The sequence below is a fragment of the Peromyscus eremicus genome, chromosome 20 (genome assembly GCF_949786415.1).
Source record: "Peromyscus eremicus chromosome 20, PerEre_H2_v1, whole genome shotgun sequence".
NCBI classification, from domain to species: domain Eukaryota; kingdom Metazoa; phylum Chordata; class Mammalia; order Rodentia; family Cricetidae; genus Peromyscus; species Peromyscus eremicus.
Window position 1 is genome coordinate 34,653,790 of NC_081436.1, and position 22,843 is coordinate 34,676,632.

Genomic DNA, 22,843 nt, shown 5'->3' on the forward strand with positions numbered 1-22,843 from the left:
GGCTAACATCCCATGCCCCTTTCCTTTCACATCCTTCTTTCAGGCCAACTTGGTCACTTCCTCCTCTATTCTCCCAAGTGTCCCTTACAACCTGTGTCCTATTGTCTGGCATTTTCTGTGCTGTCGTCTGTCTCCCACCCCTTGCAAGCAGGAGGTCTGAGATAGTTGTTTTGTTCTCCCTACTCTGATCATGGGACAATAGTGCTGCTGGAATCCCCTGTGTAGTGTGAATGTTTGGGTGGGCTAGTCAGTGAGTGGAGTCCTTGTCATTGACTTGAGTCATATCAGAAAGGCCTCAGATGGGATTAATGCCAACACTAACTTGTACTTCCTCTCTGCGTTCCATTTCCAGACTTGACTTTGATGAACTGAAAATGCCTTCAAGAAGGAACTGGCACCTGCCGGGGCTGTGCTGAGAACGGAGCAGAGCTGTGCAGCCGGACATTTGTATCTGTGAGCCAGAGGCAGACAGTGGCTCAGCCTCCTGAGGTGAGTGACTGATGTCCCCCACATGAGGGAGATGTGCTGTCTTTTCCAAACTCTCCCACGAGGCTATGCTGTGGGTTGCATTGGGGGATGAGAAAAAATAGGCTGTCTTTTCCACACTTGGAATTATGTTGAGGGATTGGATTGGGGATGAGACATGTGCTGTGTTTTCCAGGCTCTCCTGTGGGTTATGTAGCAGAGCAAGGGGTGGTGCCCTGTTTTCTTAGACTCTTTGTAGTGTGGCCTGCCTGCCATGTGGAGCATTGCCCACAGAGGGGACGCATCCTCCCTGTGAAGTACAAAGCGAGCTGGCTTCTCATGGAGAGCTTTGCAGTTCTCATGGAAACTCACAAGACACACCTGAACTGTGAACATTCTTCCATGACAAGTGGCTGTCACTACAAATAAGGCCTGACCTGTCACTGCTGCATTCTATATCAAGTGTTATGCGATGGCTCTGAGGACAAACCTGATGAGACCCACTTGATTTCTGTCCTGGGCATCTAGATCTGAAGATGGCCTGTCTGTTCTGTGGAATCAGTGTTCTGTCAGTGCCTTGAAGCCTCTCAGGGGAGAATGGTGTGGCAGCCACAGTGAGGTCCTGCGTGTATGAATTCCTACCCTACCTTCTAAGCAGAGCGCTAGCAAAGATGTGTATATCTGTGTAAGACAAACACATGTGTTTATATACGTATGAATACACATCCACATCTGTACACATCATCCAGGTTATTACTGGTAACTTTTCTCCTCACTGACAAAAGCAGCTTAAGAAAGGGCTTATTTTATCTCACGGTTTGAGGTATAGTCAGTCTTTTGTGGCAGAGAAGTTATGGTATCAGGAGCATGAGGCAGCTGGTCACGTGGCATCCACAGTCAGGAAGCAGCGGGAGATGAATGCCAGTGCTCAGCTTGCTTTCTCCTTCTGATTTAGTTCAAGACTCCGGCCCATGCATGGGTACCACCACGATTAGGGTAGACATACCCATTCCCGCTTCAACTAATTCAACCTAGAAGCTCCTCCCACCCCAATAAAGACATGCCCAGGGGTTTGTTTCTATGGCAGTTCTAAACCTCATCAAGTTGACGAGTTACGCTTTGCATTGACTTATCTGCATAGTCACCGCGTCAGGAGTTCTTGCTGATGAAGCTGGAACATCCATGAAATTCCAGTCTATATTGATATTAATTGGCTCAGTACTACTCCCAACTACCACACTTACTGAACTGCCAGTCCTGCCACGTTGCACAGCCACGGAGAGCAGCCACGCACAGTGAGCACCCGTCTTGGCTGCTGTGCTCGGATGGAAAGGCCCGGGAAGGCTTCACAGATGAGAAAGAAAACCCAGAGCAGGGGGTGAGTGTCACAGACACGTCCCTTCTTGCTGTCACCAGATACCCGACAGAAGCGACCGAAGGGAAGGTGGATTTATTTTGGCTTATGGTTTCCGGGGACACCATGGTGGTGAAGACAAAATGGCAGGAATGGCTTCAGCTCAGCTCTGGCAGCAGAAGCTTGCTCACATCTGGGCAGACCTAGAAGCTGGAGATAGACTCAGGGCAGGAACTAGAGCTGAGCTGTAACCTATAACCCCCGCCACACACATACATACATGTACTCTCCACCACCACCTACACCCACCCACCCCCACCCCCACCCCCACATACCTCCCACCCCCACACACACCACCCCCCCATACACAGTGCCACCACCACTTCCTCCTATCAAGCTGTATCTTTCAGAAGGTTCCACAGCCACATCTTTTTTTTTGTTTTGTTTTGTTTTTGTTTTTGTTTTTCGAGACAGGGTTTCTCTGCGTAGCTTTGGAGCCTGTCCAGGAACTCACTCTGTAGCCCATGCTGGCCTCGAACTCACAGAGATCCGCCTGCCTCTGCCTCCTGAGTGCTGGGATTAAAGGCGTGCACCACTACCGCCCGGCCTTCACAGCCACATCTTAAAGGTTCCATAATTCCCCAAACGGAGCCACCAGCTGAGGACCAATGATTCAAACATGTATGACTCGAGAGGCCATTTCACCTCCAAACTTTAACAATGGTGTCTTAGTTAGGGTTTCTATTGTTGTGAAGAGACACCATGATCATGGCAACTATTATAAAGGAAAACATTTAACTGGGGGGCTTGCTTACAGTTCAGAGGTTCAGCACATTATCATCATGGCGGGGAGCATGGCGGCATGCAGACAGACATGGTGCTGGCTTCATCTTGATCAGAAAGTAACAGGAAATGGTCTCAGACACTGGGCATATCTTGAGCATAGGAAACCTCAAAGCCTGCCTCCACAATGACACGCTTCCTCCAATAGGACCATGCCTACTCCAACAAACCCGTACCTCCTAATAGTGCCTCTCCCTGTGAGCTTATGGGGACCAATTCCATTCACATTACCACAAGTGGGAAAGTGTTTTTTCCCCATGCTTACAGGTCTCAGGCCCTGGCAGTGGCCATCTGGACCCTGTTGATGGACACCTCTCCCATATATGACCCATGTATATGGTCCAGAGCACCCAGACACGGTCTTGTAAAGGAAACTACACAGACCACACCTCGCCATGTATGAACACTGTGTGAGCGCAGCACGTAGCTTCTTGTCCTGAGCTCAGAGTGGGAGAAAGACTTGAGGATTCTCTTCCCTTGTCCTGGATTGACCTGGTGGAGCTGCTTGAGCAAGGAAGCCTTAACTTAAGCACAGCTGTATTCCCAACATCACTTGACAAACACTAGTTTCCCTCATGTATCCACAAGTGTTTCTGAGTTCTTGGATGTGCCGGGTGCTGTTCTAGACCAAGACACAGAGAGTTCACATCCAAGCCAGGAGTGGTAAAGGGGAACAAGGAAGTGTGCATAGAAGTGGCAGGATAATGGGCAGGGCCTCACAGTTATGGAGTACTGCAAGTGTGTGGGCAGCAGAGGTCTATGCAGGTGCCTGTGGTGAGCCTGACCCCACTGCTGATGGGTGAGAAACACTGGAGAGAAGACAAGGACCGTCTATCTCATGACAGAAGTGTTTCTTCCTTAGTAGGGACTATGGCCCTGCAGAGATCCAGGCCTCTTCCTGCCCCCACACATTCAGGCAGGGTCACGTGCACGAAAGCTCTCAGGGCTAAGCTATTTCCTCTAAAAACAATAGGCTGTGTTATCAGCCAGACCAGAGACAGCCTGCAGGCCAGGCTCCCAGTAGCTGAGATAAGAGGGCATAGTGGCGGTCCCCAGATCCTGACCTGGGTGGAGTGGACCTTGGGGAATTTCCTTTGTTGATAGCCTTTGAGAAGAAAGTGGGAGTGTCAGGAGTACGTGCCCCTTCCCTGAAGAGGGGAGACACAAGTGAGGGCGCATCTTTGCATGTCCAAAAGGCTGTCGGATGGCGAAGGAGCTTGTACAGGGGATTTAATGCATGAAGCCAGTGGATGAGTGAGTAGAAAAAGAAGATAGCCTTTGTTTCTGTCTGTGCTTCCTCAGTTTCTTGACAAGCATTGGTGGGCACCTCCAGCCCTGAGGCTTTGCTGGGCACTGGAAAGGAGTCAGCAGGCATCACACCCCTGGCATGCTGATAACCCAGGCAGGGAGAACTAGATAGATCCATCCGTTAGTGGCAGGCACAGGGCGTAGTTCTGGCTTTGTGGAGCCTGAGCCATGGACAGTTTGGAGTTCTTTGTAAAGAAATAATATATTAAGTCATAGATTTAAAATAAAATATAAGCCTTGATAAGCGGGGTTCTCTGGGGACGGGGTACCACTCTTCCTGGTGTGGGCCAGTCTCAGTCTCCAGTGGATTTGCCACTGAGGGACTATCAGGCCTTCTCTCCTGGGTCTCTGGAGCTTGTAGGTGGGGAACAGGTTATCAGCTAATGCCTGGCCATATGCTCGGAAGGAAGGTTATTGGGAGGACAGGAACATCCACACTAGTGTTTGGTAACATGGGTATTCCTGTCTTTATTTTCTGGCTGATGAGATGAGATAAAGTCTTTTGTTCCCTTTGTGCTGATGGGGCTGTTCAGCAACACAGTCCGTCTTCAGGCCAACCGTGGTAGTTTGAGAATGGCCGGGCCTCCAGAGGTTCATGTATTTCAATGCTTAGTTACCAGGGAGTGGAACTGTTTGGGAAGGATTCGAAGAATTAGGAGAGCCCAGCACTCTGGAGGCAGAGGCAGGCGGATCTCTGTGAGTTCGAGGCCAGCCTGGTCTACAGAGCGAGATCCAGGACAGGCGCCAAAACTACACAGAGAAACCCTGTCTTGATAAACAAAACAAAACAAACAAACAAACAAAAAAACAAAAAAAAAGGAAGGAAGAGGGTTAGGAGGTGTGGCCTTGTTGGAGGAAGTATGCTGCTGGGGGTGGGCTTTGAGGTTTCAAAAACCCACACCAGGCCCAGATTCTCTCTCTCTCTCTCTCTCTCTCTCTCTCTCTCTCTCTCTCTCTCTCTCTCTCTCTGCCTGTTGCCTTCAGATCAGCACATAAAGCTCTCAGCTACTGCTCCAGCACCATGCCTATCTCCATGCCTATCTGCTTCTTGTCTTGATGATCATGAACTAACCCTTAAAAACTCAAACTCTAATTAGATGTGTTCTTTCAAAGGAGTTGCTTTGATCGTGGTGTCTGTTCATAGCAACAGAAAAGTATCTAAGACACTGACCTGGTGATCCCACATCTGGGCTGTATCCTAAGGACCAGCTGAACTACAGAGGTCCTGAGCTGAGTAGGGGTAGAGCATGTGGGAGTACCTACAAAGGCATGGTTGGAGGTCATTTCTCAAAATACATGGTCCGTCAATGTGGGAACAAGCTATGAATAAGCCAGGTGCACCCCCACTTATCAAGCGCTTGTATTTTGTTTTAAATATGTGACTTTGTATAGCGTTTCCTTAGAGATAACTCCAGACTGCATAAGCCTTTTATGGAACAGAGGCACAGGGTGGTTGAGTAACGTACCCCCAGGCACATACATGACTGAGCTGGGCTTTGAAGTTGCAGTATGTTTCCAGGGCCTTGCCCACCAGCTCTGCTGCCCCTCCAGGATCCTTGTTTCTAATTCTTTTATAGCTTCTAATACTCAGGAAAATAGCATGAATGGCCAAGCTCAGGAACAGCATTAAAGGAAATACAACTTAGAATGGAATTATTCACCATGAGTCCATGTAGAGTTTTTCCTAGGACTCTGGGATGTTCCGGGTGTTAGATCCTAAGGGGGAAGCCCCATGTATGTACAGAAAACAATGAAGAGTGAGGGCTGGCGATGTTGAGTTCTCGCTCTGGCTTGGATCCCCTCAGCTGGGCTTGTTACAGCAGGCTCGTTTGCCCACACATCCGAGCACCTGTTCCATTGTCCTGTCCCCAAAGACACAACAGCTTTTAAAGGTCGGGGCCAGGGGTGTTCCTGCACTTGTTGTGGCCTCTCTGCTGTCACCCGCCCCTTCCCTCTTGTCACACCAGCCTCCCTTAGATCCACCACTTTCCCTCATGGAGGAGCGAATATTTCCAGCCAACCACTGTGGCCAAGCCCAGTGTCGCAGGAAGAGAGGGCCACCAGGGGCGTGGAAATTTCACAGGTGCTTTTAGAAGCCAACCACGCACATTAAGTCTTTCACTCTTCATGAATGACCAGCTTTGGGGCTGCTCACGCCTAGATGGTAGGTATTCAGGCATATTCAGATAATCTTAGCCCCAGACATGCGTCCGTCTGTGTAACCTTCAGAGCAGTGATTAGTGTGGTCTGGGTGCAAATCACATCTCTGCTACTCACCGAGTCATCCTGACCTCAGTGTCCTTATCTGTGAAATGGGCAGAATCATTAACGACAGCCTGAATTAGTTAATATACAGAAAAGTGCTGAGTCCTTTGAGATACAGCACACTCAGATGGCCAGTAAGAGACAGAAGACTCATTAGGCGGCGTTGATGGAAGTACAGCTCTTGCTCCAGAAGAAAGCAAAGTTTATTCTGAGCCAAATGTAAGTGACTATGGATCAGGGACACAGATTCAGGTTGCCTCAAATGATGTGGTTCCCCATCAAGTGACAACATGAACTCTATAGCCACAGAACAAAAGAAAGTCATAAAACAGTGTGTTTACTCAAGATTTCAGTGGGATCATCAGGTGGGCAGGTGAGAGCAAACGGTGTGGAATCTCTCTGCTATAGACCTGAGAGGCTGTCTGATGACATGCTTAGCCTTTGATATGGTGGAAGCTAGCGGTGTATTGATACATACTGAAGGTTTCACTTGACATTAAAAGAATGTTAGTTTAGATAGCAGGGGTAGTTGAAAAAATGGATATAAAGAAGACTTAAACATAGCCCATAATATTTGGAGTATGAGACAGGGTCTCATGTAGCCAAGCTGGCCTGGAACTTGCTAGGTAGCTGAGGATGACCTTGAACTTCTACTCTTCCTGCCTCTGCTTCCCCAGTGCTGAGATTACAGGTATGCACCACCATGGCCCGCTTCTGCAATGCTAGGGAACCCAGGCCATGCATGCTAAGAGAACACTGAGTTACCACCTGAATTACACCCCCAGCCCAGGCCGTGATATTTTTCTCTCTGATGGCACAGTTCAGCTACCCACAATTACCGAGCACTGATTGGTCTGCAAAACCTTCAACATAGATGTGGCCTCTTTTTTTTTTTTTTTTTTCTGTGAACTTGAGTCCACAACAAAGGGGTGGCCTTGGGTAGAGATATAGCTGTGATGTCCTAGATCTTGTGACCAGTCCCCATGGGAACATGCTGTGCCTCAGGGACTTCAAGCCCCTATGGTTTGCATATCCTCTTCCTTGCTGGGGGACATCTTCCCCTGCCTCCTAATGAGTCATTTATCATCTCTTCTTCAAAGCTCAGTGTATGCAGATGCCCAGTCTTTTGGGAATCTTCACCTCCCATTTCCTTTCCACCCCATCTTCAACCAGGCCTCCTCCTCTGCCATCTCCCATCCCCCTTGTGGCATCTATTGTCACCCTGGCCAGTCCTGAACAGCCCTGTGCAGGCTCCTGGAGGAGCAGGGCTGGTGTGTCCTCTTCCCTTGTGAGCGCTAACCTGTACAAATGTAGCTTTTCCTTTTCCCGCACTGAGGCGGGTGATGGGCCAGGCACATCTAGGCATTCCCAACGCACTAGAAAATGCCATCCAAAGCCAGGCTGTTTCACACTGCTCTCAGTGCCACAGGCTGGCCCACCTGCTAGAGCCATAAACACAGCATCTAGAGTGTACTGAGCTGAGTGGGTGAGGGTCAGGCAGGTCTCCAGGGGATCTATCTTTCCTCTTCAGCCTCCTCAGGTCCCCGCTAGCCTGTGATGCCACCTCAGACCTAGTTTTAGGGCCTCAGAAAAAGAAGATCCTGTATCTTGTGGGCTTGGGGTCTTGACTTTGGGAACCTTTGCTCTTTCTGGATACTGGCCCAAATAGCCGCCGCTCACATATCTGCATGCCTCCCACTTTCTTAAGCAAACACACCCCAGCAGCCTTCAGCCCTTTCTGAAATCAATGACTGGGTGAGGAGGAGGAGGAAGGAGAAGGGAGGGTACCAGAGACAGCCTGCCTGAGATCCCTTTGGCAAGCCTTTGTGCTCCACAGCACGTCCAAGAGGCCGTTCGGGGAAGACACGTCACTGTGTTGCTCAATGGTTTTTGTGTAAACGCTTTTTCCAAGCACTAAAGTTACCCTCTGTGTCGAGCAAGAGTAAAGGCCAGCAGAAGGAAAAAAAAAAACAAAAAAAACAAAAAAAAACAGGAAAGGGACCTTTAAGGCTGGAGACACAGACTTGCTTTTTTCCTTGTCAGTTTGAACAGAATCTGCTCCCTGCACGTAGCAGCCTCTACAGATGGGCAGTGTGCTCAAAAGAGGCCTCTAAGAGTCAGGGACCATCTCTCCCCGCCTTGAATCCTGTGCTTGGGTCAAAGAGAGTCACTCTGAGAGTATTCCAGGAATCACCTTGAGGAATCATTGTACTTCATGGTTGTTGTGTAATATTCCAGCAAGCAGCTGTAGAGACTGGGAGTTCCCATCCTTCTCTGTTGTTACGTATTTATATGCCATGCACAGCAATGTATATCATGGTCATGGTCACTGTCACCAGCCCTGTGATGTTGTGAGCATTTTCCTTTATTTGCACTGTGTTCCTGGAATGAGTTCCCGGGAGGGGTGAGGCACTTGAACTGCTTTGAGAATTTCTGCCTCCTGTTTGCAGTTGTGACCTTGCTGTGGAACAAAGCCAGGAAGATTGGGAACAAGAGCTGGAAGATGATCCCAAGAGGCTGGGAGAGAGACAGGGCAAAAGCCAAGGAGATTCCACAGCTGGGTGGCATCATGTGACAGGCAAATGGATCTTTTTTCTGTGGGTCACAGTGTCCAGGTCATAGAGGAACAGGAGCAAGAAGGGGTCAGGCAAAGAGGCAGGAAATGGGGTGAAGGGAGCTTGTTTCTGATAGGAAGAGAACCCATTCTCCAATCTTACACTCTTCAGAGGCTACTGCGTGGAGGGGGCAGGATGCATGCTAGCAGTTAATGAGCTACACTGGACTGTGACCCACTTTGGGTCAGCTTGGATTGTTGACACTCTACAGGGCAAAAAGCAGAAGCATGGCTCATGGTTCTCTGAGTGTGTGCCGGGCCTGCAGGCCATGTGTACCTGGTGACAGTACTTCAGGGCTCCATGAAATTGTGAGTGCCTTTGGACCATGATGGAGGGAATGCCCACATTCTGTGGAAATTCAGGGGCTTCCAAGATTCCGGCATCCGGTGGAATCCAGATGGAATCCAGATAGCCCTGTCTCTGCTAAATGCCCTGAAGTCCAGAAAGACTTTGTAGTGTATGCCACACTTCATCAGCTGTCGTTGGCTTGATGTGAGAAAGAATAATGGAGGAAGGGACAGCAGGGGTCCTTCACACACACCCAGCAAGGCCTGGAAGCTGTCCCTTGGTCTAGCTGCAGGAAACTTCCTGCACTTTGTAGGCACACCATACATACTGCCACAGAGACAGACTTGCATGTGGCAGGAAGGGCAGCTTGGAACACTAGCCAAGAGGTCCTTTTGAGAAATGGCGTGCCCGGCGTATGGCATGGCTGCGTAAGGAAGCTCTCCACTCCTCTTGTCATAGGCTGCCCCTCCGAACTGTATCTGGATGGTCCCAACCGTATCGCTCGCATAATGCCGACCTGTTAATACACACTGCACTGGATGAAAATATTGAAGAATTCTTGAAATGCTCATTTCATTGTCCCCAGATAGTAATAATTGATTATAAGGTGGCAACCGCAGCATTTTAAGGAAAAATGCTTAGGAATCAAGTTAGTGGGGAGAGTAGTGTTGGGCAGATCTCGTCAGTGTTTGGCTAAGATGACACTTTGGAGTTCCAGTCTCTGCCTTTGCTTTAATCTGTCGCGAGATCGGATGTCATCTGCTCCTGAGGGTATGAGTGAGAGACCAGGAAGCCTGGTGTTAGTGTGGAATGGTTCTGACTATGAACTCCACAGAGGGGCTGGGATCCTTGAAGACCTCTACTTGGAGCACAATCTGAGCTCCACCCCCCACCCCCATTTCCTCTCCTTTGCAGTCCTGAGGATGGATATAAGAACAGGAACATGGGCTGTCTTGGGTTCGGTGGGGAGGGGCCATATCCCTCATCCAGCTGTAGTGAGTCCAGTAAACACACCCAGCTGTTGAAGTTTCCTGTGCCTCACTCCTTTTCTCTAAAAACTGAGATAACAACACCTACTTAGAGGGTAATTATGAGAGTTAGCAAGTTAATAGTATAAAACTCCAGGAGGCAAGGAGATCGGAAATGCTGCAGAACTTGTATGTATCTGTGCATGTATTTCTATATACACATTCACATTGTATGCATGTGTGTATATATGTGTGTGTGTGTGTGTGTGTGTGTGTGTACTTACTGTACTACATGATATGCATATACATAAGTACTATATAGTATGCACTACTTTATACCATTCTGTTATGCATATCATATGTACTTACAAATATATTAAATGTACTATGCATATACTAAAGCCAATTTAAACAAATCCCACTGGTCACTCTAGCAAAAGTCACCCACTCCACGTCTTTTCTGAAATTAAGAGTATATAATATCACAGCCACCTGTGTGTTCGGACATGCTGTACAGAATGTCATTACCGAGGTGGTAACTGATAAGAGCCCTGCTCCCCTTTGCTTCCCTAAACTCCTCTTTAGGCTGGTGACAGCTCCTGACTGACTGGTTCTCTCTGTCTCTTGCTTTTTGCTGCTGTTTCTTCAGTGTCTAGATACTGTAGAAATCAGCTCAGGAAAACCCAGCACTAGCCCAGGACCTACAGAGTCCGGCCTGGGAACACTTCCCCAGGGCTCTCCGCCTGCATGCCCACAGTGTGAGCTGTGCAAAGGTGCACATGCCTCCACCCATGAGACTCTTTTGGACCAGAAGCAAGGCTGGCCTTCCTCTTCTGACACAGCTGCATCTTGGGAGAAGGGAGGGACATCCCCAGAGGCCATTGGTGAGGTCCTGAAGTGACACTTGCCTGAAGACATTCTGTGAAGGCCTGTGCTGGAGAGCCTGGCCTCCTGCTGTGTTTTCTCATAAGTTCAGCTAACAACATCCACTGGAGAGCTGGGAGGGGAAGACAGGGCTCAGACAACCAAGGTGCTTCCTCACGTTTACAAACCAAATCACTCGGGAAGCCTCGGTGATCCTCTGGAGACTCATGTGTTACTGAGAGAGTCCAGAGAGTTCCTGGCATGCAAGAATGTGTGAGGAACAGAGGATGAAAGGATTTGGGGGTGTTGTCTAACAGGCTAGGAGTGGGTTAAGAGTCAGACCATCAAGGGAGCAGAGCTGTGTGGCAGAGGGGGCCGTTGTGAGCACTGGGGACCCAGGAAGGTCCCTGGAGAACACAAGGGCAGAGCTAGCCGACAGCAGGGCAAGAGCAGTAGATGAGGCAAAGAACAGGACAGTGGATGGGTTGGAAAGGCCATGGTGGCCTCTGGTGATATTCTGCCTATACAAAGATGACACTTCTCTGAATGTCAGCCACTTTCTGGGGTCTTCTGAGTTCACACTGTATCAGAAACCACCCCAATACCTAACCAGCCTGGGCCTATAGTGTCCTGTGTGGACCTGGAGCCTCAAGATGGGGCCTTCTCCCATGTCAGCCTGCCTCCCACAATGTCTAGGTCTTTCTGTGGGGGAGACAGCAGGCAAGTCCTGATTTTTATAAACTCTAATTTCATTTAGGAGCAGCTCCCCACTGTCAGCCCCTACCTTCCTAAGTACAATCCCCTCAAAGACTCTCATTCCCCCAACCCTTGTCCCCAAATATACCCATCTCTCTCCTTCATGAGAACCCATCACAAGCCAGCTGCCATATGCCTGTCAGATTTCCCCGGTAGGTGCTAGATTCCCCAAGTTCTGCCTCAGAAACTGCAGCCCGTGCCCACTCCACCAACTTCCTCTGCCTTACTGTGGCCAGAGAAACATAGAACGCCATTCCTGGGTGGCCCGTTTCTAGCAGCTTGAGGCCTACGAGAACAGGGTTGGGCCCCAAGCCTTGCCTGCCACGTGCTTCATCTCCTATGGCCACATATTGTCTCCAGCGGGTCCCCAGAGGCATCACTAGCTCACTCTGCAGCGCTCTTTCTTTGCACAGGCTAGCCTCCCTGCCCAGAAGCCCTACCCTGTCCCTTCACCCCTAATGAGATCACTGCAGGCTCAGCTGCCCCACTCCCTGACTCTAAGGAAGTCCTCATGCCTCCCTGGACTGGGCTGTCCTGTCCTACCTGGAGGTACTTGGGACCCATGTGGTGGTACACTCCAGCTTTTATGCATGCTTCAGAGTAGAGTTATGGAGAAAGACAGTGCAGTCAATAGATGAGGTTTTGCTGGCCAGACCTTCTCTCCTGGTTAGGTTGATTAGAAGTGGCCATAACAGTACACAGACAACAGGGTGTGGCTGTGCCCTAGTAATAGACACCTGCATTACAAACACAGGTAGCAGCCATATTTAACCTTTGTGACCCAGTGTACCTCTTCTTACTCATGCTTTATGCCCCCATCGCTAGACAGAGACACCTCCAGGCCCTAGACCATGCTGCTGCCACCATGGCACCCTCAGTGGCTTGCACAGGGACTACAGTCTGCTCCCCACAGTTGAATGCATGAATGGGTCAGTGAACCAGTGCTTGTCCTGTGGGTACCATGCCTAGGGAATACCAGCCTAGCATAAAGGCTGAGTAGGGATGGCTGCAGCCTTCCAGGTTTGGAGTTAAACTAAAGCCCCTCTTCATATGCAATATTAAATCCTGGAGAGGTTTAAGGAGTTGTGGCCAGGGGTTGGCCTAGTGCCCTAAGCTGGCTGGTTAAGGGGATTCAACCTCAGCTGCCAAGCCTCCTGTGTCTGGGAATGCCATACTCCTTCCTGGCAATGGCCCTGGCTTTCTAAGTCCCCAGCCTTGCTCGGGGTCATTAGGATTGACTTCTCTGGAAAGTTGTGATGGGACTGGGACTCAGAGGTACTGATGCTCCCCCAGGGGAAGCTGTTCCTGCCTTAAGACAGCCTGGCTCTGCATTGGCATGGGGGGGGAGAGGGCCTGGTTCCCAGTCTTCACTCAACAGTGCCTATGTGGGCCATGTGCTATACTAAGGGATCTATATACATCCTCTTATTTAGTTGTCATAGCAACTAATAAGATAAGTGGTATTGTTTTTAACCCTCTTTTTCCAAAGAGTAAACTGAGTCACAGGAAAGTTCCTTGTTTGAGGTCACATAGAAGCTGAGAACAAGCTGGGATTTGCACCTGGCAATCTGATCTCAAGATCTTTGCTCATAGTAGCATGTTGCTACACCCCGGAAAGTACTCAGAGCCCCAAGGGAGCAGGGTGATCTTTCTCACTCTCCCACCTCCATGCCCTTTCTCCGGATGAGAACACTGTTGTATAGAGACGGAAGTGACTTAGAGCACACAGCATGCAGAGTGAGAAACTCCACACATCTGCTTCAAGGCTTTGCCCCCCAAAGAGAAGCTCGTTTTTGACTGCGGACAAACAGGCAAAAGCTCACCTCTCTTTCTCTCTGCTGACAATGAAACCATCCTCTCAATCTGCCCTTTGCTAAAATGCAGGTGACAGACAGACAGTACATCCTCATCTGAGTGAGCCTGGGTGGGCCCCTGAGCCTCAAATCATCAACCCCAGGATCAAGATGGTGCTAGTGTGGGACTTGACAAGTCTTCCCACCTCTCTGACCCTCAGTTGTCTTGTCTGGCCAGTGGGGAGTCAGAGCCTGATTGCCTGGATTGTTTCTGAGAACTGAGCTCACAATGTGTCTGCAGCGCTACCATAGCTGAGCCCTGACCCTCTACACACATGGCTTCCTGTACCTCTCCTCATTCCTTCCCTGTGTGGTTCCCTCAGTCCTCCGGGAACCAAGAGGACCCCACCTTCCATGCTGAGCCGGAATGCTCATGTAAGAGCCTTCTGAACTCTTAGCCCTGTGAATTCTTAGTCCAGGAAACCATGATGGGCTATTTTTGTCCAGAGCCCTGGCTGTGAACTCATGTTTGCCTGTAATCATAAACCTTCATGGTATTCTCTACAGACTGAAGCCCAGAATTCTCTCTGTTCCACTCTGACTTTTAGTTGCATCTCGAAGAACTCACAGCCATTGGGCCCCAGGTCCTTGGAGATAATTTGTTAAAAAAGGCAGAAGTCTGGGTAGAAAGGAAGCCATGGGCAGCTTGAAGCAAACCATGCAATTGGACAAAGTTAATGTGGAGGCCTCCCGTGGGAATTTGGTGACTCTAGATAGCTAGGGAGTCTTAACAGTCTTCATCAGTTCTTCCCACCTTCCCACCTCCTACTCTAGAACAGCCTGCAGGCCCTGGGTGGTAATGAACAGTATCTGAGGGCAAGGATCTGGGCTGTCTAGACCTGGGCTGTCTACAGACAGAGCTGGGCAGGGTTCTTGTGTTTGCAGATACGTGTGACAGAGAAATCAACGCCTTGAGCTGGGCCCAGCCTTCCAATTCAGTGCTGCTTTTCCATAGCCAGGCACACTGTGAGAACCTCAGACAGGATGGGTGTGTTTTTCAGTCTGCCGTTCAAGGCTGTGTCAGCCTCAAGCAAGCCCCGCCCTTCATCTTCCCATCAAGTCCTTTAACCCTGCTTACTTATCTCTGCGCTTTCTGGGAGCCATTTGCCTTACAAGTTGGTCCAAAGTTGTGTTCAGAGTCCCACACATCGGATCCCAGGCTCCGAGGAGAAGAAAACCTAACCTCTCTGGGGCGCTGATAATCACCTGCTGTTAACTAGCTTCCGGTTGTTCCCATTAGCCATCTTTGTTTACCTTCACTATGATGAAGACCTATGGGAGATGATTTTAAAGTGGGAAGGGTTTTTCTGGGTCTATGGTTTCGTGGAGTTCAGCCCATCATGGTGAGAAGACTTGGTAGAGCAGAGCAGTTCATAGGTGGCCAGGTAGTGGAGCGAGGGCCATACCTGCGCTCCCAACAGGTAACTACCAAGATGCCAGGGCTGGGATTTTGAACCCAGGTTTCAAGCATTCCTTCCTTCGATGTGTAAAGTACCACGAAAGTTGGGTCAGAAGGTAGATGGGCCGTTTTGTGCTCTGTCCCACACCTGCTGCGCTGCCCTGGATAAGGTGGCTGCCTCCTCTGAGCCTGAGATTTTCAACTTTGGCATTCAGTCACAGCACACCCCCACAAGGACAGACAGCAAACCAACTGCAGACTACACCTTGCCAGTGACCCTGCTTTGCAGCAAAGAGACCTCTGTGCTCTGGAACACACCCTGTCTCTGGTGGGTTTGGGTTGGGATTTAATGACAACAGTTGCGCTGGGCTCCTTGAGGAGTCTTAGGATGCAGAGCAGCATCCCATAGCCTCTGTCACCAGGCACCTTAAGTGCTTTGGTTTTGATTTTTAAGTGTTGCTGGGGCAGCATTATGCTCAACTTCCTGGGGGTGTCCTTCACTGCTCCATCGACTTCAAGCTGAGCCTCTGAAGGGGATCCTAGGCTACCTCTACCCTGATACTCAGTTTCTGGAGGTCTCACTTAGGTCAAGGTCCTTAGAGTGGGGACTCCCTGTCCAGCATTGGGCACCACCAGTTTTCAGTGTTTTAAATTGGTTAAGACAGTTACATTTTCCAGTCAGAAAATTGCTCTGTGGGCCCTGAAAGAAATCTGGAAAAGGTAAGAGAACTATGAAAGCCCCAAAACAAAAAACAGAACCAGTAGATACCCAGATTCTCATAGGCTGCCTGTCCCAGGAAGTACCTGCCTGTCCCCAGTGTTTTAAACTCTCTTGCTCCCTAGAGTTCTGATTCAGCAATGGTTTCTTCATGCTCACCTGATGGCGCACACTGCACAATACGGCAGATACTTCTGGTGCTCTTGGAAATCCTAAGGGTGTTTTGAGGATGATGATGTTACATAGTCCATCTGATAACCTGTGACTTACCTACCTGGTGACTTCCCCTTTTTTTGACAGAATCTTTCATATCCCAGGCTGGTCTCAAATTTTCTACATAGTTGGGGCTAGCCTTGAAGGGCTGATCTTCCTGCCTCCACTTCCTGAGTGCTGGGATCGCAGCCTGCACCATGCACCACCTCACCCCATCCTGATGATTTCCTCACAGTAGCATGGGTAGAAGCACTCTGGCATGGTGCTCTCTAAAGTGGCAGGATGATAAACATCTCCTCACACAAAGATGATGGTACACGGAGCTGTTTCCTGGAAGAGGTTCCTAGGAGATTTTCAGGGTGCAAGGGGACAGCCTTTTTCTAGGCTTTTCATATCTTGGTGACTGTTCTTTTGTGCCAGATGGAAGGCTGTGGTAGAGGAGACCTGGCAAGGACCAGGCCTCCTGGCAGGAGTTTTTTTGGATCTTTTGTGCTGAGCAGGGATCAAACCCTAGGTGCTCCTGGGCTCAGCAAAGGCAGAGCTGGGCTCTGACTCAGCATCCTACCTTGATGACTTGGCAGCTGTGTGAGCCCTCATGATCATATCAAGTTTGTCTTAGGGCTGGGATGACTCAGAGCTCTCGGAAGGCTGACCTGGAGTGTCTGGGCACAGAAGCTTCCAGGCCAGGAAAGGAGCAACCTCCAGCAAGATAGAATTCCCTGAAGAAGACCACAAAGCATTGCCAGCGGGAACCTACCCCTTCTGAACCCTGTTTCCAGTCCTATTCTGCATTCTTCTTCAATAGCCTTAGGGTCTGTAGCATGAATCTTAAAAGTCCTTATTAATAAAATCAAACCTGAGGCCAGTTATTGGGGTCAATGCTGGTAGATCAGAGAGACAGAACAAGCCACAGCTATCTCACCTCGCCGGATCCTCAGCTGGTCCTGTCTCCTCAGACTGGAAGCCTCTGAGTCCTCATCTCCGAATGGCTCTCAGCTGAACTGCTGCTGCTCAAAAGCCTGAATGCTTAACCAGGCCAAATGCTTAACCAGCCAAATGCTTAACCAGCCAAATGCTTCTAGTTTCTGGTCCTCAACGCCTTATAAACCTTTCTGCTTTCTACCACCACTCCCTGGGATTAAAGGCTGCTTCCTGGGATTAAAGGTGTGAGTCACCATGCCTGGCTGTTTCCAATGCGGCCTTGAACTCACAGAGATCCAGAGGGATTTCTCCCTCTGGAGTGCAAGGATTAAAGGCGTGTGCTAACATTTTCTAGCCTAAGTATTTTGTGGCTTTTCTGTTCTCTGACCCCAGATAAGTTTATTAAGTTACACAATATTTTGGGGAACACAATACCACCACAAGGGTCATCCAGCCCGACATGCATTCCTGCCTTCATTTACTCTCTGTCTTTCCTAGAATCTCAGCTTCACCTTGTGGTCAGGTTTGTTCCTGCTGTGGCCCTCCCGCACCTAGGACATCACCTGACCCAATGTAAGGGCTCAGTCTTCATGGATAGAATGAATACAGAATAAATAGGTGAAGTTGTGGAGACCCACACGGGGTCCCCAAATGTGATAGTTAACAGTAACAGTCCTTCACCTAGTTCAGTTTTTCAGTTCTAGAAGTGTGCTCTATGCCTTTTCAGAAACTATGAGTGACAAAGGGTAGTGGCCATCTCCTTGTTTCCTGATTCCTGCCACTTTGACACCGTAGCAGATGACGCTCTAGCAACACAGTCCCATTCTATTGTAAATGGTGTCATAGCAGTACAGTCTCATGTCATCGTAAATGGTGTCATAGCAGTACAGTCCCATGTCATTGTAAATGTTGTCATGGCAGTACAGTCTCATGTCATTGTAAATGGTGTCATAGCAATGCCATCCCATGTTGCTATAAATTCTTTACAGGCAACCATTTTTCTTCTTTGAAAATGTATGACAACCTCCTGGAGACTGCTTGATAATTTGGGCAGCTCTGGGATTCTCCCAAGTGGGGAATTGCTGGGATATTGCACAAGCCTGTATGAAACATGCCTTAGTACTTCCAGAGGGTTCCCCCGCATCGCTAACGCCCCCCCCCTCCCATTAGTAAGGATGAAGTCACAGCAATGCATCACAGCCTGCCCATAGCATCCCAGTGCCTTCTCGTTTCCACCAAGCTGATAGGTGTCGCAAGATGTCACCTTCTGTCTTCATTTGCCTTTTTCCAATAGCTGAGGAGGGCTCTTTGCCTCCCCTGCCTTCCATCTAGCCTCAACTTCCCTTCCACCCCACCCACTTCTTCTTGTCCTTCACATGTTAACTGGACGGATTCAATCCAACTGCTCTTCTGGCTGAACAGGCTGAAGTAGGGTTTACAAGCCCGCCTCTGAAGTCTCGCGTTCCTGAGGTGAAAGCCTGTTCCAGTCCGTACAGGCTGTACAGTCTCAACTGGAGGCCTCCACCTCTCTGAACTTCGAGTCTTTACCGGCAAGCTGAGGGTTAAAGTAGCACCCGCAGGAAGAGTTTTCTTGGGAATTAGGAGGCATACCTGACACATAATACAGCTGAGCAGGGGAGGAGAGTTCCGACCTGACCTGAAAGGCTTTGCTTTCCCTGCTGGGCTTCTGGGGTGGTGTGCCTCACAGCAGGGACGTATCTATAGTCACAACTTCTGCCTAGCAGACCTCCGAGGAGTCACCAGCCTTCCTGGAGGAGAGTGTAGCATGAAATGCTAGGTTAATTTGGCTGCTTTTATTCAAGTCCCTTCCACCCCTGGAATTCTACAAGCCGGAAATTGCTAGGAGGGAGCTCCCTGCAGGAGCTTTCCTAAGCTTCTCAGCTGGACCTTGATTCCTGGCCGAAGGTAGTTATAGGAGGCCTTGCTGGTGGTAGAGCTCGGGGTGTGCCCCCAGGTTCTGTCTTCCTGCTGGCCACTGAGTGGGTCCCAATGTAGGGAGGGTGATCCTGCCAGCAAGAGGTGAGAGGGGCAGCTTCAAGCTGAGTGTTCAGTCTGCCCTAAGGATGATGGGGGGGTCAGGGGGTCAAGGGGATCAGGAAGGGGAGGGTAACAGGGCTGCCCAGGATCACAGTGTTACATCTGTAGGGGCCAAATGGACAGTACAGGAGTGACGGGTCTGGGCGAGATAAGAGGGAGCAGGGGCCTGAAGTGGACTGGGAGAGCCTGCAGGAGCTGGTGACAGGCAAGGCTGCTGCTCAGACCCCAAAGGACACTGGGGCTCCTAGTATCCCCTTCCTCTCTCAAAGGCAGCCAGGCTCTGGGCTTGTATGTAAAATGTCTGCCACTTGGACATTTCATCATTTGCTGAGTAATGGGGGCAAGATGGAAACTTTCCTCAACTGAGCTCCATAATGCTGTGTGAGGAAACTGAAGCCCCAAAGTCAGGCAATTCCCAGAGTCCTGGGGACAACAACCCAGGCCTCTTTGTGGAGAGCTCTGGAAATTCTGTGCTTGAGTCCACCTGAAGATCCTTCTCTGGCTCCCATTCCTGAAGAGGCTACCTGAAAAGCTCAGATTGGGAGGGCTGTGTGCCCTTCTGCATGGGCAGCCCTATAGCTGAGCACAGAAAGCTAGACCTGGGATTGTGGGAGCTATGGACAGTTCTCATTTACAACAGAGTATGGCTATGACTCTGTGAGGGCCACATTGTTATTTATGTCTCTGTCTCTGTCTGTCTCTGTCTCTCTCTGTGTCTCTGTCTCTCTCTCTCTCTCTCTGTCTCTCTCTCTCTCTCTCTCTCGGGGTCGGGGGCATCAGAGGGCATTGGACCCTTTGGAGATAGAGTTGCAGGTGGTTGTAAACTCCCAGACATGGGTGTTAGGAACTGAACCGGAGTCCTCTGCAAGAGCAGCAAACAGTCTTAGTCACTGAGAAGTCTCTCCAGCCCTTGTGCTGGCCGTTTTGGTCATCACTGCCTGGTTAACGTCACAGTGACCATGGCGTCTAGTAGAGTGGCTATAAGTTGTCCAGGAAAGAGATAGAGAAATGCAGGTTGTGTTCTTCTTCCTGAAGGATGACATTTGAGGAAAGAATGGTAGGAAAGAGCCAGAGTTTCAGCTGATGCAAAGGCCCTGGGGCAGGAATGTGTTTAGAGAGCTGAAGAGCAGATGTGAAGCTAGTATGCCTGGGGTTGGAAGATCAAAGGATAATGTGAGGGCAGAGCAGAGAGAGGAGAGCTATGGAGTACCAGAAGGGGAGGACCAAGAACAGGACCCAGTCTTCAGGAGGTGGACAGTCTGTTTTCTCAATGATGGTGGCATGGAGCTTATTCTCTGAGATACACCCTTCCACTAAGACCAAGACAGGACAAGGATAGTGGAGGAGTCCAGAAAACAGAGACACCAGAGGGAGTCACCTCATTCCAAAAGTCACCTAAGAGGGCAACAGTGGGTCACCTGTGCTGTGACATAAATAGGGTTTTCCTCAAGGAACGATGTAGGCATCTCAGGGGGCACTCACCAAGGAAGGAAAGAAATGTGTGGCATTAAATGTGTCAGTCTTTCTTTGGTGGCTGAGGATGCCCTGCCAAGATGGTACCAGAAACCTAGAACCTGCACTGGAAAGTCCAGGATCCCAGGACTTTCCAGACAATCAGGTACCACACTGGGTTGCACTAGGAGATGAAGCTCTTCATAGGGTTCCTCACACTGTGCCTCTCCTGACCCAAGCTCTCACCTTGTTCTTGAAAAGTGTGACCTCGGGGGACATTGGGCCTCCTGAGGCTTGAAACACTTGCCCAATCAAACACCTGGTCCTTCGCAGCCCCAGTGAGACCACAAGGGGGGATCCTGTCTTCCCTCCATGGAAGTCACCCGCCCTTTCATCCCCTCCCTTCCTGAATGGCTGAGAGTACTGTTGAGAGAAAAACTTTTCCTCAGAGATGCAACATACATGCATGTCTACACACCCCAAATAGGGAACCATAAATAGACCAAAGTATGGATCCCATCAAAGTCCAACTTGGTGACCCTGAGTTTTACTGGAGTTGCTGCAGGAATCTGGGTGAGGAGTTACTTACAGGAACAGAAATGTTTCAAAGACAGCTGCATCACCAAAGCAAAATAGATGACAGCCATAAAATCTGGAAACCTGGAGCACACCGCACGGCCTGCTATGAGTTAGAGAGTGTTAGAGCTGCTCCGAGCCTCTTCCAGGCCGCTCTGCTGGACTCCGCTTCTTCCAGTGGGGTGGCCTTACCGGAGACTGACCCAGTTTGGCTTTGCATAGGTTTCTCTGGGTGGCTGTTTCGTTGGCTCTGCCACACTTGGTGACCTGCTGGCATGTTAGAGAAGCAAACAGGCTCAGGAGTTGGATGCAGCCTGCGTAGACCCCATCTGGGGGGGATCCCTGTCTCTCTCCTGGTCTCTTGTTACAATGGAAGAGACTGTGAGTGGCACCAAAGAGCTGAGACTAAGGTGAGATCTCTAGTGTTTATATTACTCCTGGGGAGAGAGGGCCTTAGGGAATCTGGTCAGTTTCAGGGACTTCCTGAAGCCATCCTGAATCCTTTACTTCCTGTCTAAGTGTCTATGGAGGAGGAGTGGAGTGTTCCAATCTCAGAGGAAACTGCTATACAGGTACCCTATCTGATCTCTAGTCTGACTGAAGAACATAGGAAAATTTTCTACCTTGCCAAGCACCTCCTCTCCCTTCTGACCCAGCTTCAGAGATGTTCCTGCAGCCAGGCCTGTGGCATCAGTTTTCATCCTCAACTGGAAAACCCAATTTGGCTTTGCAGTGGTTTCTCTGGGCAGCTGTTTTCCCATTGGCTTTGCCATGCTTGGTGACCTGGGGACATACCACAGAATCAGGCTTGAGGAGCTGGGTGGAGCCTTCATGGACCACATTTGGGGAGCCCTGTCTCCTTCCTAGTCTCCATGGCCTCTTGTTACAATGGACTGTGAGTAGCACCCAAAGTCTGAGTCAAAGGTGAAGTGAGGCAACATACAGTCATATGTGTCTATAGACATTAGCTCCAGAGCCTGGAGACCTGAATTCAGGAGCTGGTACTGCCCTCACAGAGCTGTGCGATCCATAAGGAGCTTAACCTCTCTATGCTTGCCTAAAATTGAGATGACAGGAAGTCACCTATCCATGACTCCTCTGCAAGGATCAATGGATTAACCTCCATGACGTATTTGAAACCGTGTACACCTAAGTAGTTAGCATTTGCTAGCATAGAAAGTCCTAGGCATACAGTAGGTGATCAATAAGTGTACCACCCATCTGCTGGTAGGTGAACCAGAAAAGTCTCATTATACTCTTTTTTTTTCTGTTTTTGCAAGAATTTAAGATACCAGACACCTTGTCCCCATCAACCTCATTTACCTGAGACCCCAACCCTCCCACCCCAACTCCCCGTTTTTGCTTTTCTGTCCTCAGCAGATGGTGGCTAGACAGGAATTTTTATAAAATGTTTGTGGATCTTTGCAAACTCTTGAGATGAGTGCAGACTGCCAAGAAGTCCAAGTTTAATCTGGAACCTTGAGAGAAGGCTGGAGATTAAAGAAGGAAATGGAAAGGCTTACCCTTCCTCACCCCTTCTCTGCTACGGTGATGAGCACTTACGTTTATCCCTTCAAATCCCAGTTGGAAAGCTTGCTGCCGGGACTTGGAGATAAAGACCAGGGAGCTGGCCACCTCACGCTCTGCCCTCTTCCCCATTTCGGCTTGGGACGCCTGCCTGATGAGCAGATGCACGGAGAGCATCTGTGGACCCAGCATGGGATGCTGGCCGTGCTGATGAAAGCCTGGACAGATTTGCACATCCCCTGTACTATACTCTTACTACGGCAGCTTTCCTCATCCCAGAGAGCACCTGCAATTTTAGGCCCAAAGTCACATCCCTGGAAGCTCCAGCGGTCTCCGCTCAGCCCCACCCCAATACGCCTGTGAAGAGTGAGAAAGGCTGAAAAGCTGAGAGATTTCATCA

The 22,843-nt window shown here is 49.7% G+C and overlaps 1 long non-coding RNA gene across 1 annotated transcript in view; it reads left to right on the forward strand.

Annotated features, from left to right (window-relative positions):
• LOC131897196 (uncharacterized) overlaps positions 1-22,843 on the forward strand; it is a 50,922-nt gene that overhangs the window by 20,809 nt on the left and 7,270 nt on the right. The window contains exon 2 of the long non-coding RNA XR_009375588.1: positions 353-489. This is a non-coding gene — a long non-coding RNA (uncharacterized LOC131897196). The remainder of the gene's footprint in view (positions 1-352; positions 490-22,843) is intronic.